This window comes from Acanthopagrus latus, chromosome 3 (assembly GCF_904848185.1).
Source record: "Acanthopagrus latus isolate v.2019 chromosome 3, fAcaLat1.1, whole genome shotgun sequence".
Classification (NCBI taxonomy): Eukaryota; Metazoa; Chordata; class Actinopteri; order Spariformes; family Sparidae; genus Acanthopagrus; species Acanthopagrus latus.
In genome coordinates, this window is record NC_051041.1 from 562501 (window position 1) to 578977 (window position 16477).

The window sequence follows — 16477 nt, forward strand, 5'->3', positions numbered from 1 at the left end:
GGAGATGGAGGAGGTGGAGGTGGAGGAGGAGGTGGAGGAGTAGGAGGAGGTGGAGGAGATGGAGGGGTAGGAGGAGTGGGAGGAGGAGGAGGAGGAGGTGGTGGAGGAGGAGGAGGAGGAGGAGGAGGAGGGGGAGGCGGAGGAGGCGGAGGTGGGGGTGGAGGTGGAGGAGGAGGAGGTGGTGGAGGTGGTGGAGGTGGAGAAGGAGGTGGTGGAGGTGGAGGAGGAGGTGGAGGAGGAGAAGGAGGTGGTGGAGGTGGAGGTGGAGGAGGAGGTGGAGGAGGAGGAGAAGGAGGTGGAGGAGGAGGAGGAGGAGGAGGAGGAGGAGGTGGAGGAGGAGGAGAAGGAGGTGGTGGAGGAGGAGGAGAAGGAGGTGGTGGAGGAGGAGGTGGAGGAGGAGGAGAAGGAGGTGGTGGAGGAGGAGGTGGAGGAGGAGGAGAAGGAGGTGGTGGAGGTGGAGGTGGAGGAGGAGGTGGAGGAGGAGGTGGAGGAGGTGGAGACATCATCTACAGGCCCTGACGCTGTGTGTGGAGACAGATCCGGAGAGAAAACGCAGCGTTGTGACGAGAGAGAAACTGAACACTGGAACGAAAGAGCACAAAGTTTCAACACATCTGTGTGTCGTGTCGTGTCGTGTCGTGTCGTGTCGTGTCGTGTCGTGTCGTGTTGTGTCGTGTCGTGTGTGTACATCACAGATGAGTAATGTCAGCCAGATGAGCTCTGATGTAAGCAGATCAATACTTCTGATCATTTATCACGTTGAGTTTACACACCGACCAGCAGACGTCCTCCATCCTCACAAACACTGAAACAAAACGTTATTCTCCGTGTCGGTCACGTGATCGTCGTTCAGCGACTTCATGACCTCGCTGACTGTGTGTGTGTGTGTGTGTGTGTGTGTGTGTGTGTGTGTGGTGAGAGAATAAGAGCAGAAATTAAAAGCTGACAGAAATTCAGTGATGAAGACAAACGACTTTGTGTTTGTATAGATTTCACATTTAAAAATCAATATTTCATTTTATTAAGTGACTTTTTTTCCCTCTGAACTTTTATATTCAGTTGTTTCAGTGTTTTTAGATTAATTTCATTATTAATGTCAGATGACTGTAAACACTGAAACACTAATTATAACATGTCTCAGTTAATTAATATTGATCACCATATTATAGTGAACACACGTGCAGTCAACAGTCACATTACGAACACTTACTGGATTTAAATACATTTTTTATGTTAAATGTTCTGACAGAAACATGTTTGAAACCTCCAACAGAAACAGTTCTGGTGTTGATAATTTCCACACTCATGACAGTTTTATTGGACTCGTTACTCGAGTCAGATGCAAATCTTGGACCAGTTTTCTGTCTGTGTGGTTAACTGGACCAACAGACGGGAGGGGAGGGACAGATGCCAGAGTTTTAGATAAAGAAGCAACTCTGTTGGTGTTAAAAGTGAAAGAGCTGATTTTTAGAGTCAAATAATGACGAGTTGGGGCTGTAGGATGGGTTGGCTGAGTTGGGAATGAGACTCAAAAATCATAGTGTGGGAGTGCCCTTACAGATGTGGGAGTGTCCTTATATACTGTGGGAGTGTCCTTACATAGTGTGGGAGTATCCTTACATAGTGTGGGAGTGTCCTTACAGAATATGGGAGTGTCCTTACATACTGTGGGAGTGTCCTTACAGACTATGGGAGTGTCCTTACGTACGGTGGGAGTGTCCTTACAGACTATGGGAGTGTCCTTACATAATGTGGGAGTGTCCTTACATAATATGGGAGTGTTCTTACATGGTATGGGAGTGTCCTTACAGAATGTGGGAGTGTCCTTACAGAATGTGGGAGTATCCTTACATACTATGGGCGTGTCCTTACAAACTGTGGGAGAGTCCTTACATGGTGTGAGAGTGTCCTTACAGACTATAGGAGTGTCCTTATATACAGTAATGTGGACGTGTGCTTACATACTGTGGGAGTGTCCTTACAGACTATAGGAGTGTCCTTACATAATGTGGACATGTGCTTACATACTGTGGGAGTGTCCTTACATGGTGTGGGAGTGTCCTTACATACTGTGGGAGTGTCCTTACATACTGTGGGAGTGTCCTTACAGAGTGCTCACCTAGTCTTCAGACATGAAGGCTGGTTGGGTCACAACTGGTTTGTCTGAGCTCCGTCCCGACTCTTCAGAAACCTTCAGGTGACGTCAGTGTGGCTGTCGTTTCTGTTTCAGGAGGTCAGAGATTGTGTTAATACAACTTATTGATTAGCTGATCAACATGCTTGAATTATGACTCATACAGTTATGGTGAATATTTGATAGATTGAGTCCTGTTGACTGTAACGACTTGCGCCTGTTCACACCTGATTATCATCACAGGTGAACTCTGATGTTTCCTGCAGTGTCATTATTTAATTAAAGAACATTCATATTGGACGTAACGAGGTGTAATTATTGGATTTAATGTGAAAGTGTCTCAGTGTTTGTGTGTGAGGCCGAGCCAGCAGCAGCATCAGTGTGTTATTGATGAGCACATAAAGCAGCCACATATTTAACAGCAGCTCCACTGTGTGTTATTGATCAGGGACTTAAATCTGATTCAGGGTCGATCGGTGTCCACAAAACAGCCCCGACCAGCCGCTCACTGATTAATTAAACCTTTAATTTCCTCAGTCAATACTTCCTTAATATGCCTGTATTGATCACACTGTGTGTGTGTGTGTGTGTGTGTGTTTGTACATCATTAGTGAGTTCTGTTCAGACTAATTAATCAAACTTGAATCACAATGAAAGATGCATTATCAGACGCTCTTCTTCATCTTTTTTACTTCTTTCATTTCAAACTTTTTCAGCTCGTTACGTTGCATTAAAAATCAACAACTTTTTTCTCCTGAACTGATTAAAAATTGACCAATTATTTTAAAAAATTGGGTCAATTTACTTTTTGTTGGTGTCTCATCAACAGCGTGTCGGGCGACTTACCTCTATTACATGTAACTAGTTAACATAATTTGAAAAGTACTTTTACTAGTTTTACTACTTTCACAGACGTGTGACAAACATTATAAACTGTTGGAGAATGACGTCGTTTCTCTTCTACAGCGTCGTGTTAATCTGCTCTCTGCCGACTATCAAACATGTTCCTGTCAATCAAAACTTATTGATTATCATCATGTTTCTTCTGCTCTGCGTTCAGCTGCCTTTAGGAAACAGCTGACGGACTGCGTTTGATCGATGTTTGTGAATAAATGCTTATTCTGAGTTTGATGGCAGCAGGTGTCATAATGCGTCACTTCCTGTTTTATTTTGTAGGATATATCCTCCTGAGTCATGTAAAGTATTACACTTCCTGTCTTTATCTGTTTCCTGCCTGTTTGATTAAACACATTAGTTTGAAAATGCTCAGTCGTTAAAATCTTTATGATCTTTAATATGTTGTCAGTCTTGAAACCCTTGACGCACTTCTGTCTCCTGATGATGTCATCCAACTTTCCCTTAGTTTCCAGGAAAGTCAGTAACGCTGAAAACATTTTTCCAATACGGCAGATTAAAACATAAAAAGTAAATTAAAAGGTTAGATTAAGGCCATAAAGTAAAAGCAGAGCCATAAAGCCACATTAACACAAACCCACAGAGACACATTTCACCAAAGTGCTCTCAGAGAGAAAACTCAGCTCGGAGCTTCGCGGCCGTCTCAGAACTTTAATGGTCCAAAATGACACGGTTGCTTGGCAACCGGTCATCAGATAACAGCTCTTCATTTGGAGGCCGGAGACATTAAAAGTCATCGACTGGAAGAGAAGAAGAGACGGAGGAAATCTTCAGACTGAAACATGAAGCAATCTGCTGCTGTTACACCTCATCTGACCTCCATCAGCCCGGAGCCATCTCAGGACCGGATCACTCAGGACCGGATCACTCAGGACCAGATCACTCAGGACCGGATCACTCAGGACCGGATCACTCAGGACCGGATCACTCAGGACCAGATCACTCAGGACCGGATCACTCAGGACCGGATCACTCAGGACCAGATCACTCAGGACCAGATCACTCAGGACCGGATCACTGTACAGAACCAGCAGTGCTCAGGACTGAAGGAGGATCCATCCTGTTCATCACTGAGCAGAAACATTAAAGCTCCTGTGAGGTGGACACACCCCGTCTGTCTCACCTGTTCTCACCTGTTCTCACCTGTCTCACCTGTTCTCACCTGTTCTCACCTGTCTCACTTGTTCTCACCTGTTCTCACCTGTCTCACCTGTTCTCACCTGTTCTCACCTGTTCTCACCTGTCTCACTTGTTCTCACCTGTTCTCACCTGTCTCACTTGTTCTCACCTGTCTCACCTGTCTCACCTGTCTCACCTGTTCTCACCTGTTCTCACCTGTCTCACTTGTTCTCACCTGTCTCACCTGTCTCACCTGTCTCACCTGTTCTCACCTGTTCTCACCTGTCTCACCTGTTCTCACCTGTCTCACTTGTTCTCACCTGTCTCACCTGTGGGTCAGCAGGACAAACAGCAGGACACGTCTGTTTCGTGGTTATTCTTCATGGTATTTCAGAGTTTGTAGTTTCCTGGAAAACAACCAGAAGTGTTGATGAGCCGTCCTGTTGTCCATTAAACGCTCTCTTAATCTTTATGTCGCTGCCAGGACATAAAAACAGAAGAGCGTCTTCAGAGCCCAGCGGTTCTGGACCATCTCATTTCTGAATCTTTATACCTTCAGGCGTTGATTTGTGTGAACCTGGATCAGATTTTAGTACGTTCTGATGGACGGACAGCTTCAGTTATGTTAGTGAAGTTTTCTGACTCGTGGCAGGTCGATCGTCAGAACGAGTCAGAGTGAAGTGACTCTGCTGGGAGAAGTGATCAATTAACTCTGACGTTTGTCTTCAAACTGCAACAGGAACTAAATAAACCTGTTAACTTACAGCTTCACCTCCTCCTCCTCCTCCTCCTCCTCCTCCTCCTCCTCTTCTTCTTCTTCTTCTTCTTCTGTGTCTCTGTGATGAAGCCTCCCTCCTTCTTCTACAGATCAGATCTCCTCCCTGTCCGTCTGTGAAATTCCCCTCCGGCCTTCTTCGTCCCTCAGGCTGACGGCCGGAGTCGGACCGGACCAGAATCAAAGGAGGAAACATGATGAATCAGAGATGAAAGGGTGAGGAGAGGTGAGGTGAGGTGAGGAGGGAGGAGGAGAGGAGAGGAGAGGAGGGAGGAGGAGAGGTGAGGTGAGGAGGGAGGAGGAGAGGTGAGGTGAGGTGAGGAGAGGTGAGGTGAGGTGAGGAGAGGAGGAGAGGTGAGGAGAGGAGGGAGGAGGAGAGGTGAGGAGAGGAGGGAGGAGGAGAGGTGAGGAGAGGAGGGAGGAGGAGAGGTGAGGTGAGGAGGGAGGAGGAGAGGTGAGGAGAAGTGAGGTGAGGAGGAGAGGTGAGGAGAAGTGAGGTGAGGAGGAGAGGAGAGGAGAGGAGGGAGGAGGAGATGATCAAACGACCGCGACAGAAGAAGTTTTGTCTCCTCCATCTTCGACTTGATCAGATGTTTGATCCAATAAATTTACCTGAAATAACACATCAAACTTCTTAATTCACTGTGACGATACACAGTGAATACATCGCGCTGTGATTGGATGACTGCAGTGGTGATGTCATCAGAGCGACTGTTACAATTAACTATGAAACTGAAACTGTTGATCCTTTAATACAGAAAACAGTTAAACAGGTAGGAAACAACCTCCTGTCTGTCTCCTGAGCCTCTCCAACAGGGGGTGACATCACCTGCTTATGCAGGTGTGTGTGTGTGTGTGTGTGTGTGTGTGTGTGTGTGTGTGTGTGTGTGTGTGAGATACCCGTTGGTATTAACGGGCCTTGACCCGGTGCTGCGGCTCTGCTCGCTGTGATAAACTGGTTTGTGAGAGGATTCAGTGGAATGAGTTCTCTGGTGTCAGCAGACAGACTGCTGACGAGCTGACAGCTGATAACACACACACACACACACACACACAGTGTGTGTGTGTGTGTGTGTGTGTGTGTGTGTGTGTGTGTGTGTGTGTGTGTGTGTGAGTAGACAGAAAAAAAGGATTAAGGTCACACTGAGTGGAGGTAACATACCTGCCAGTGTGGATGAATATCCTGAATGTTCATTTAAATTCAGACATTGAGGAGGGTGAGGTAAGCTAACAGAGCTAACAGAGCTAACAGAGCTAACAGGGCTAACAGAGCTAACAGGGCTAACAGGGCTAAGAGAGCTATCAGAGCTAACAGGGCTATCAGAGCTAACAGGGCTAACAGAGCTAACAGGGCTAACAGAGCTAACAGGGCTAACAGGGCTAAGAGAGCTATCAGAGCTAACAGGGCTAACAGAGCTAACAGAGCTATCAGAGTTAACAGGGCTAACAGAGCTAACAGAATGAATGATGATGCTCAGTAAGTCTCTACAGTCGCCTGTTGTCTCACAGCAATATTTGAAACTGTTGAATTCACTGTAAAATACACTCAGACAGTCCTAATGTGACTCACCTGTGGACTCACCTTTCCACCTTCATCCAACCCTACAGAGATGCTACAGCTAGCTTAGCGTTAGCCCGCAGCATCACTTCCAGACTGTTCTGGTGTGTGATGAAGACGATCAGCTGACTGGTACCAGAGGAAACTGCAGAGGTGTGTCTTCTTCTTCAGAGATCCTGTATTGATCTGTTGAAGAGGGCTCACTCTGGACAGATTAGACGAACTGAACTTCTCTCTTTCAGTGTTTGTTGTTCAGCTAATAAAATCAGTTTCTGCTCATAACTTTAAAAGAAAAGTTCACGTTCACCGACCCAAATCCTCAGTGTCTGACGAGTCGGGAGTCAGATTCATCTCTCTAACAATCGTCCCATCACATACACGAGTCAGCTGATGATGGAAACCATCAGGTCTGATGCTCCAGCGACTGTGAAAGTCTGAACCTCATCTGTGATGTCTGAAGACTGAAGTGGAAACTGAAAGCTGCTGAGCCAAAGAGACGCTGACAGTTTCGTTCTGAACTTCCTCCGGACACTCCGGCTGCTCTGTTGGAGAGTAAATTATTAAGGAAGTATTTTTTGTGCTGTCGTGATGTTTCCTCCTTCAGCTGGTCTGCAGCAGGTGAACACACACCTCCGTCCTGCCTGCAGGAACAAACTGATGTGTTCTGCCTGCTGTTCTCTCGGTCGTGTTGTGTTTTGTTGTGTTGTGTTGTGTTGTGTTGTGTTGTGTTGTGTTGTGTTGTGTTGTGTTGTGTTGTGTTGTGCGTCTGTAACACTTCTATAGTTGATGGCTGTGCTCCAGTCGGCAGCTCAGCGGACAGACGGGATCACAGAACAGACGGACCAGACGGAACAATAACCAGCAGAGTCACTTCCTGTTTCTGTGTCTCTGTTGTTGGATTTGCAAAAAGTTTCCAGATGATTAAAATCAGTTTGAGTGTGAATGATGAAAACAAATGAGTGACAGAAAGAGTTTGAGGACTTCAGAGTGAATCATTGTCCCAGTTTATATAATAACTCCTCGTTAGTGACTAAACTGAACGTAAAGTTGATTAAACGTCTCCGTTTGGCTCCACGTCTGCGTCACTTCATGTCGTCTGTAAGGTTCATCATTAGAAGGCGGCTCAGCTCTGATCCCGTCTCACCAGACTCCAGTCACAAACCAGACGTTTTAAGGTCCGACGTATTTCTCCTCAGTAAGAACTGTGATTACATCATCACTGAGACTCTGTTCTGAATGGCTTCCACCTCCAGAACCAATCGGCACACGTGTCATTCACTCAGTGACATCACTGACTGTGACCAGGTGTTGGACAGTTCTGGTCTTTGGTTCTGGTTGTGACAGGGAAACATCTTCAGGTCCGGCACAGCAGAGACCAGCAGAGTCCAGCAGAGACCAGCAGGAGTCCAGTAGAGACCAGCAGAGACCAGCAAAGACCAGCAGAGACCAGCAGAGTCCAGCAGAGTCCAGCAGGAGTCCAGCAGAGACCAGCAGAGACCAGCAGAGTCCAGCAGGAGTCCAGCAGGAGTCTAGCAGAGACCAGCAGAGACCAGCAGAGACCAGCAGAGACCAGCAGGAGTCCAGCAGAGACCAGCAGGAGTCCAGCAGAGACCAGCAGGAGACCAGCAGGAGTCCAGCAGAGACCAGCAGAGACCAGCAAAGACCAGCAGAGACCAGCAGAGACCAGCAAAGACCAGCAGAGACCAGCAGAGACCAGCAGAGTCCAGCAGAGTCCAGCAGGAGTCCAGCAGAGACCAGCAGGAGACCAGCAAAGACCAGCAGAGACCAGCAGAGACCAGCAGAGACCAGCAGAGTCCAGCAGAGACCAGCAGGAGTCCAGCAGAGACCAGCAGGAGACCAGCAGGAGTCCAGCAGAGACCAGCAGAGACCAGCAAAGACCAGCAGAGACCAGCAGAGACCAGCAAAGACCAGCAGAGACCAGCAGAGACCAGCAGAGTCCAGCAGAGTCCAGCAGGAGTCCAGCAGAGACCAGCAGAGACCAGCAGAGTCCAGCAGGAGTCCAGCAGGAGTCTAGCAGAGACCAGCAGGAGTCCAGCAGAGTCCAGCAGAGTCCAGCAGAGACCAGCAGAGACCAGCAGAGTCCAGCAGAGACCAGCAGAGTCCAGCAGAGACCAGCAGGAGTCCAGCAGGAGTCTAGCAGAGTCCAGCAGAGTCCAACAGGAGTCCAGCAGAGACCAGCAGAGTCCAGCAGGAGTCCAGCAGAGACCAGCAGAGTCCAGCAGGAGTCCAGCAGAGACCAGCAGGAGTCCAGCAGAGTCCAGCAGAGACCAGCAGGAGTCCAGCAGGAGTCTAGCAGAGTCCAGCAGAGACCAGCAGAGTCCAGCAGAGTCCAGCAGGAGTCTAGCAGAGTCCAGCAGAGTCCAGCAGGAGTCCAGCAGAGTCCAGCAGAGACCAGCAGAGTCCAGCAGGAGTCCAGCAGAGACCAGCAGAGACCAGCAGAGTCCAGCAGGAGTCCAGCAGAGTCCAGCAGAGACCAGCAGAGTCCAGCAGGAGTCCAGCAGAGTCCAGCAGAGACCAGCAGAGTCCAGCAGAGACCAGCAGAGACCAGCAGAGTCCAGCAGAGACCAGCAGAGACCAGCAGAGTCCAGCAGGAGTCCAGCAGAGTCCAGCAGAGACCAGCAGAGTCCAGCAGGAGTCCAGCAGAGTCCAGCAGAGACCAGCAGAGTCCAGCAGGAGTCCAGCAGAGTCCAGCAGAGACCAGCAGAGTCCAGCAGAGACCAGCAGAGACCAGCAGAGTCCAGCAGAGACCAGCAGAGTCCAGCAGGAGTGTGTGGGTGAGCTGCTGTCAGAGCTCTTTGTCTCAGTGGGATGAAGAGGAACCTGCAGCAGGAGATACAGGACGCACGAGGACGCGGCAGACTCCTGAAGACACGCTGAAATCCAGCCAGGTGACGACAAAGTTCTGGCTGTTGAAACAAATGGAGGTGAATTCATCATGAGGTCAGGTAACGTTAGACGACTGTGGAGACGTGTTAAACTCAACACGTCTCTTCTGAAGATGCTGACTGAGCGTCGGCTGCAGATCCAGAACTTCCTGGATGAAGGTCTTGTATGTTTTAAAGCTTTGATAAATAAAAATGGATCATTTGAGGCTTTCTTCACAACATTTCTGCTAAAAGTCCTTCTGCTCCAACAGTTCCCTGAAATATCAGAATGCTCCAGGAGTCTCATTATTCTCCAAATCCGTGATTTAATATTTATATTTATATTTTTGTTTCCAGCACTGACAGCTCTGCCATAGTTTGAGGATCACATGAGGATCAGTAAAGATCATCTGACAAGTTCCTCATGTTAACACATCAGCTGGACTTCATCCTGGTGGGTTTTGACGAGTTCAAATAATATTCAACAAAAAATAACGAAAGACATTAATTCAGTTTGTTAAGTTCAGTTCCTCTAATCTGTCCAGAGTGAGCCCTCTTCACAAACTAATCAATAAAGGATCTCTGGAGAGGAAAATGAGCCAACAGGTGCTGTCAGAGTTTCTTACATATCGCTCCTTTATTTAAAACTCAACAAGCGACAAACGAGCGAGTGAAAAGAATCCGTTCACCAGCGACACACTGAGGGTCCGTTACTGTCACAGCAGGGTCCGAGACTCCAGCAGCACCAGGACCCGGTCCAGTTACACCTCCAGGTGGTCCGTGTGCAGCGTCAGAGTCACTGCAGGTGTGTGTTGCAGAAACACATAAAGTACACACACGACAACACGGTTATAGTCGATATAACTCAATAAAATGATCCCTGTGCACTGAGACGGTTTCATGTGTTTTACTCCACGAGCTTTATTTAAAGTTACAGTAAGTGAAGTTGTAGTGAAGTTACAGTTAGTGTGTCTGTGGTGTGATGGAGTTCACAGTGACAACAGAACTTTATCTTTATCTTCCATTAATTATGTTGTTCGCTACCTGAAAGTCGCTGCTGTCAACAACAACACGTTGCCTAGCAACAGTGAGTAGCGACGCCGTGACGACACGTTCCATCACTTATTTGTGACCAACATTATTTCAGGTTCAGTTCAGGTGTGTCAGGCTTCACCTTCCTACACACACACACACACACACACGCACGCACACACACACACACACACACACTCTACCCACCACTAGTGCAGATTAAATTGATCGCCCTCAGGGAACAAAACATGAGTCACCGTTATTCATGAGAGCTCCTGTGATCTGTGTGTGTGTGTGTGTGTGTGTGTGTGTGCATGCGTGTGTGTACACAGATATGTGTGTGTGCGTGTGTGCGTGTGTGTGTTTTTGTGTGTGTGTGTTTGCTGGTTGGCTGCTGTTTAAGAGCAGCTCTCCAGCTCTGAGTCACTCTGCTGCAGGATGTTCGACCAGTGAAACTACAGATTGTGTGTGTGTGTGTGTGTGTGTGTGTGTGTTGCTGACTTTTACCCTCTAAAGCTTCCAGCAGAAGAGAATGTGATCGTGGATTGTGAAATCGACACAGAAACCTTCTTTTCCTTCAGACTCCTGAATCATTGATACAAACATGAATTTTCCAGCTGCAGACAGTATTTTTCGGCGTCTGTGTTGAGACTTCACACTCAGACAAACTCTCAGCGTGTCTCATGTGTTATTGATGCTCTGAGAACTGAAGCTCCTTCTGCTTTTGTCTGTTGGAGTTACACAAACAAATATTTTAACGTGCGGGTGATTTAACCTTGTTATCTCTGTTTCGTGTTCGTGCAGAGTTCAGAGCCTCTCAGTCGTATGAAGGAACAACACAAGGGATTATGGGACGTCTGAGTCACAGTTTCTGCTTTAGCTCTGAAGGGAAACGACTAAAGGACTCTGTGATCAGTATGGTGGCCCCCCAGGGTCAAAACACAACTGTTTAGGATTTATTACAATTCACCAAAAAAAAAAAGAAACAAAGAAAAAAAGAAAAAGAAAAACAAGACATTTCAGACAAAAAACATTCCACAAAACAATCAATAAACAAACAATCTATAAACACAACAATCAATAAACACAACAATTAATAAACACAACAATTAATAAACACAACAATATATACAACACAACAATCTATAAACACAACAATCAATAAACACAACAATTAATAAACACAACAATTAATAAACACAACAATATATACAACACAACAATCTATAAACACAACAATCAATAAACACAACAATTAATAAACACAACAATTAATAAACACAACAATATATACAACACAACAATCTATAAACACAACAATCAATAAACACAACAATTAATAAACACAACAATTAATAAACACAACAATATATACAACACAACAATCAATAAACACAACAATATATACAACACAACAATATATACAACACAACAATCAATAAACACAACAATATATACAACACAACAATATATACAACACAACAATCAATAAACACAACAATATATACAACACAACAATATATACAACACAACAATCAATAAACACAACAATATATACAACACAACAATATATAAACACAACAATCTATAAACACAACAATATATACAACACAACATTTTATAAAACCTGTTTTGACCCTGACGGCCACCGTAGATTAATACATGGAGGAGCAACAGACAATTCTGATTGGTGATGCTTTCAAAGACACTTGGACATCTGAGCGTCAGTGTCAGCTGCTCAACATCAACATCAGAAACATGTTTTTAGTTGATGGAGTGTTTTTTTATTCTGGTTTGTTTTCTGTCTGTGTGTGCATGTCTGTGTGTGAGTGTGTGTGTGAGTGTGTGTGTGAGTGTGTGTGTGTGTGTGTGTGTGTGTGTGTGTGTGTGTGTGTGTGTGTGTGTGTGTTTGATGTCGGCTGCTGTGAACTCGACTCTTCTCTCAGGATGAAGAAGCGACAGTTTAAGAGCCGTGTGAAGACGATCACAGTGATCTGCTGCTCAGACAGGAAAACTGTTTCCTGCAGCTTTTGTTCTTGAACACTCAGGATGATGTGAGGAGGTCTGATCTGATCCGTCAGACCTGATGTCGAGTCCAAGTCTTCAGTCATTTTAAACACCTACGAGTCAAAAGTCACGTCAGGTTCAAGTGAAACGTCTCCATGGAAACGAGTCCAAGTCACCAGTCGGGTCCATGTCGGGTTCAGAATCAGAACAAATAGATCTCAGCTGGTTTCTACCTACAGAGGTCAGTGCTGCATCCACAGCAGACAGCAGCAGCGGGTGTGTGTGTGTGTGTGTGTGTGTGTGTGTGTGTTTGTTTGTGTGTGTGTGTGTGTGTGTGTGTGTGTGTGTGTGTGTGTGTGTGTGTGTGTGTTGTATGGATACACATCATTTGTCTGCCCTATGGGGAGTTCTCTGTTCCTGTGGGAGTGCTGTCCACCCGTGAAATCATACAATCATACATCAAGCTCACACACACACACACACACACACACACACACACACACATACACACACACACACACACACACACACACACACAGTGTGTGTGTGATGGATAGTTGTGTGTGATCTCTGTTCTTCTGTGCGGGAGCAAAGTTATTAAGATCAGTCAACCAAATGCTCATCCAACATGTACCACTGCAGGGAACGACACACACACACACACACACACACACACACACACACACACACACACAGAATAAATGTCTCTCATTGGCTGTGTCCTCCAGCCTCGAGAAGCAGAAGAAGAATGCAGATGAGACGAAGAGATCAGTGAGACAGAGAGGATGGATGAACTGATGACTGTGTGTGTGTGTGTGTGTGTGTGTGTGTGTGTGTGTGTGTGAGAGACCAGTGGAGACGGCGACGTGAGGAGTAATATTGACAGGACAACATATTCCACAACACCTGGAGCTCCAGCTGCTGTTCTGGTGGGTTCAGCTCCCTGATGACGAGCCTGGCACCGGCTGCTAAACCCGGTCCAGTCCTGGACTGACAAGTCCCGACTCACCAGAACTCTCTCTGTTAATGTGACTGTAACGGTTCTCAGGTACGAAGATGTGGGACACACACACACTGAACACACACTGAACACACACTGCACACACACTGAACACACACTGCACACACACTGAACACACACTGAACACACACGCACACACACTGAACACACACACACACACACTGAACACACACTGCACACACACTGAACACACACTGAACACACACTGAACACACACTGAACACACACTGCACACACACACACACACTGCACACACACACACACACACACACAGTGTCGCTCTCTAACAGCTCATAAATGATTTCTGTAATATTCCAGTTTGAGCGCTGCGCTCTCTGCAGTGACGTCAGCAGACTGAATCCACAGGAAGTCGTCTCACTGTGACTGTAGCAACACACCTGCACACCTGAAGGACACAAACAACACCAGAGTTTCACATCCAGCTGCCACGTCTGCAGGCACGTTGCCATGGTGATGCAGATAAACAGACGCTGACAGCCACCTGCTGCACATCCAGGACTTCCATCTCTTGCATGAAGACGTTTTTCTGCAGACGTCCTGCCTGTGATACAGCCGACAGCAGCAGATCCACTGACCTCATACATCACACAAAGGTCAGCAGCACGGCGGCGTGGAAGCTATCTGTCTTCTGTCACCGCGGAACAGAAGGATCTACAGCGGCGACGAGATGCGGGAGCGTGAGTAATGAAGCGAGCTCCTGCAGACAGAAGGAGGCGCATTAGTATGGAGGAGGGAGGAGCAGAGACCTTTACACTGCAGCTCCTCTGGAGAGGCGAAGTCCTCGCAGACACACCATGAAGGCTGTCGAAGGAACGAAGCCACACAAACTTTTCAAAACACAAAGATTTTAAAGTGAGAGAGAAAAGTTCATCAGCGTTTCACCTTTTCACCGGACTCACCTGTTCCCCCTCCGAGTCCTGCGACCCGCCTCCGACTGAACAACCTGCCACTGAACTACCGTAACGTAGTCCAAACACACAAACACTGAGCTTATTAATAACTGAGTCAAAACATTAACGGATTGAACAAATGAGAAAACAGAACGGGACACAGGAGGAGAATGACGACCTGACAGTTAAATCCAGCCGCACTCATTAACAGAATAACTCGGCTGAACAGGACAAAGACAGGAAGTGAAACGTGACACATGAGGACAGAACCTACAAAATAAAACAGGAAGTAACTGAACTTAACAAACGACATGTAAAGACTGAGGATGTTTACAGATTAAAGATGAAGCCTGAGCGGATTTTTGATATGTTCTGAAATATACTGCCCATGTGTGAAACGTCTCTAATGAAGTCTGAATTGGATCAGAACCGTGTCAGTCAGCCCTGATCAGAACTGACTTTATTGGACTCTTTAATCTGACTTCATGTTTCTCTCGCTGCTTTTTCATTTCTCACCTCATCCGTCTGATTTGTCACTGTGAGTTTCTCTCTGAAGTCTGAGTCCACAGTCCTCCAACGCCGACACCGCCGCACTTTTTACATATATTTCCCAGCAGCCTCGGCGCCACTGTGACCATCGATTCGGTGCGGGTGGAGACGGTCCTCGGCCCACCGCCGGCCCGAGGCGAAGAGGGTGAGTGAGAGGAGAGAGGAAGAGAAGAACAACTTCACAGAAGAAGAATAAGACGCGTGGCGTCCTGCTGGAGTGTCCTCGAGCAAACGGCCAGATTCTGTAAGAGTCAGTCACAGAGGAGGTGAAGGTTTGACGCTCCTGCTCTGCTCTGGAGCTCCTGCTCTGCTCCTCCCCCTCTTCCTCCTCCTCCTCTTCCTCCTCCTCTTCCTCCTCTTCCTCCCCCTCCTCCTCCTCTTCCTCCTCCTCCACCTCCCCCTCCTCCTCCCCCTCTTCCTCCTCCTCCTCTTCCTCCTCCTCCACCTCCCCCTCCTCCCCCTCCTCCTCCCCCTCCTCCTCCTCCTCCTCCCCCTCCTCTTCCTCCCCCTCCTCCTCCTCCTCCCCTCTCCTCCTCCTCCTCCCCCTCCCCCTCCTCCTCCTCCTCTTCCTCCTCCCCTCTCCTCCTCCTCCTCCCCCTCCCCCTCCTCCTCCTCCTCTTCCTCCTCCTCCTCTTCCCCCTCCTCCTCCTCTTCCTCCTCCTCCTCTTCCCCCTCCTCCTCCTCCCCCTCCTCCTCCCCCTCCTCCTCCCCCTCCTCCCCCTCCTCCCCCTCCTCCTCCTCTTCCCCCTCCTCCTCCTCTTCCTCCTCCTCCTCTTCCCCCTCCTCCTCCTCCTCCTCCTCCTCCCCCTCCCCCTCCTCCTCCTCCTCCCCCTCCTCCTCCTCCCCCTCCTCCTCCTCCCCCTCCTCTCTGTGGGAGGTTCAAACCCTCCAGTCGTCCTCCTGACCTTGGCTTTGAAGGGGAAACGTCCGCCCCGCTGCAGAGAGGAGGAGGAGATGGAGGTCACGGTGTGGAGGATGAAAACAGGAGGGAGAGAAATTCAATAAAAAAGATGCCAAAGTGATGAAGGAGGACGGCTGGACGGAGTAAAGGGAGGGACGGACGACAGGAGCAGAATATCTGATGGAGGGAGAAGTGCAGAGGGAGGAAATGAGAAGAAAGAAACAGAAATCATAAAGACAAGAACAACACAGGAAGTGATGAAGGAGAGAATACAGACGAACAGTTCTGACCCAGAACCTGAGGTCCAGTTTCATTTGTTCTCAGAGGGTCAGTGACTGAAGACAGAACTCCAGTCAGACACTGTGATGTTCTGCAACTGTGAAGAACCTGAAACTCCTCCCAGCTGCAGTACTGAGCCCATGGGACAGAACCTGAGGGACAGAACCTGAGGGACAGAACCTGAGAGACAGAACCTGAGAGACGGGACAGAACCTGAGGGACAGAACCTGAGGGACAGAACCTGAGGGACAGAGCCTGAGTTACGGGACAGAACCACAGACTGAAGTCGAGTTCAAACTAAAATAAAGTAAATAATGAAACCAGTCTCATCAGCTGGCTTTCATCAAGCCAGCTAACTGGACCGGACTTACCTGTCTGCTGGTTCTGCTGA

General features: G+C 47.8%; 1 long non-coding RNA gene across 1 annotated transcript; it reads right to left on the reverse strand.

Moving 5' to 3' along the window:
• Window positions 1-13607: 13607 nt before the first annotated feature.
• Window positions 13608-15141, reverse strand: LOC119017338. The gene is made up of 3 exons (XR_005074406.1): window positions 14874-15141; window positions 13949-14164; window positions 13608-13852 (listed from the first exon to the last, which is right to left on the reverse strand). It is a non-coding gene; the product is annotated as an uncharacterized LOC119017338 (long non-coding RNA).
• Window positions 15142-16477: the final 1336 nt, after the last annotated feature.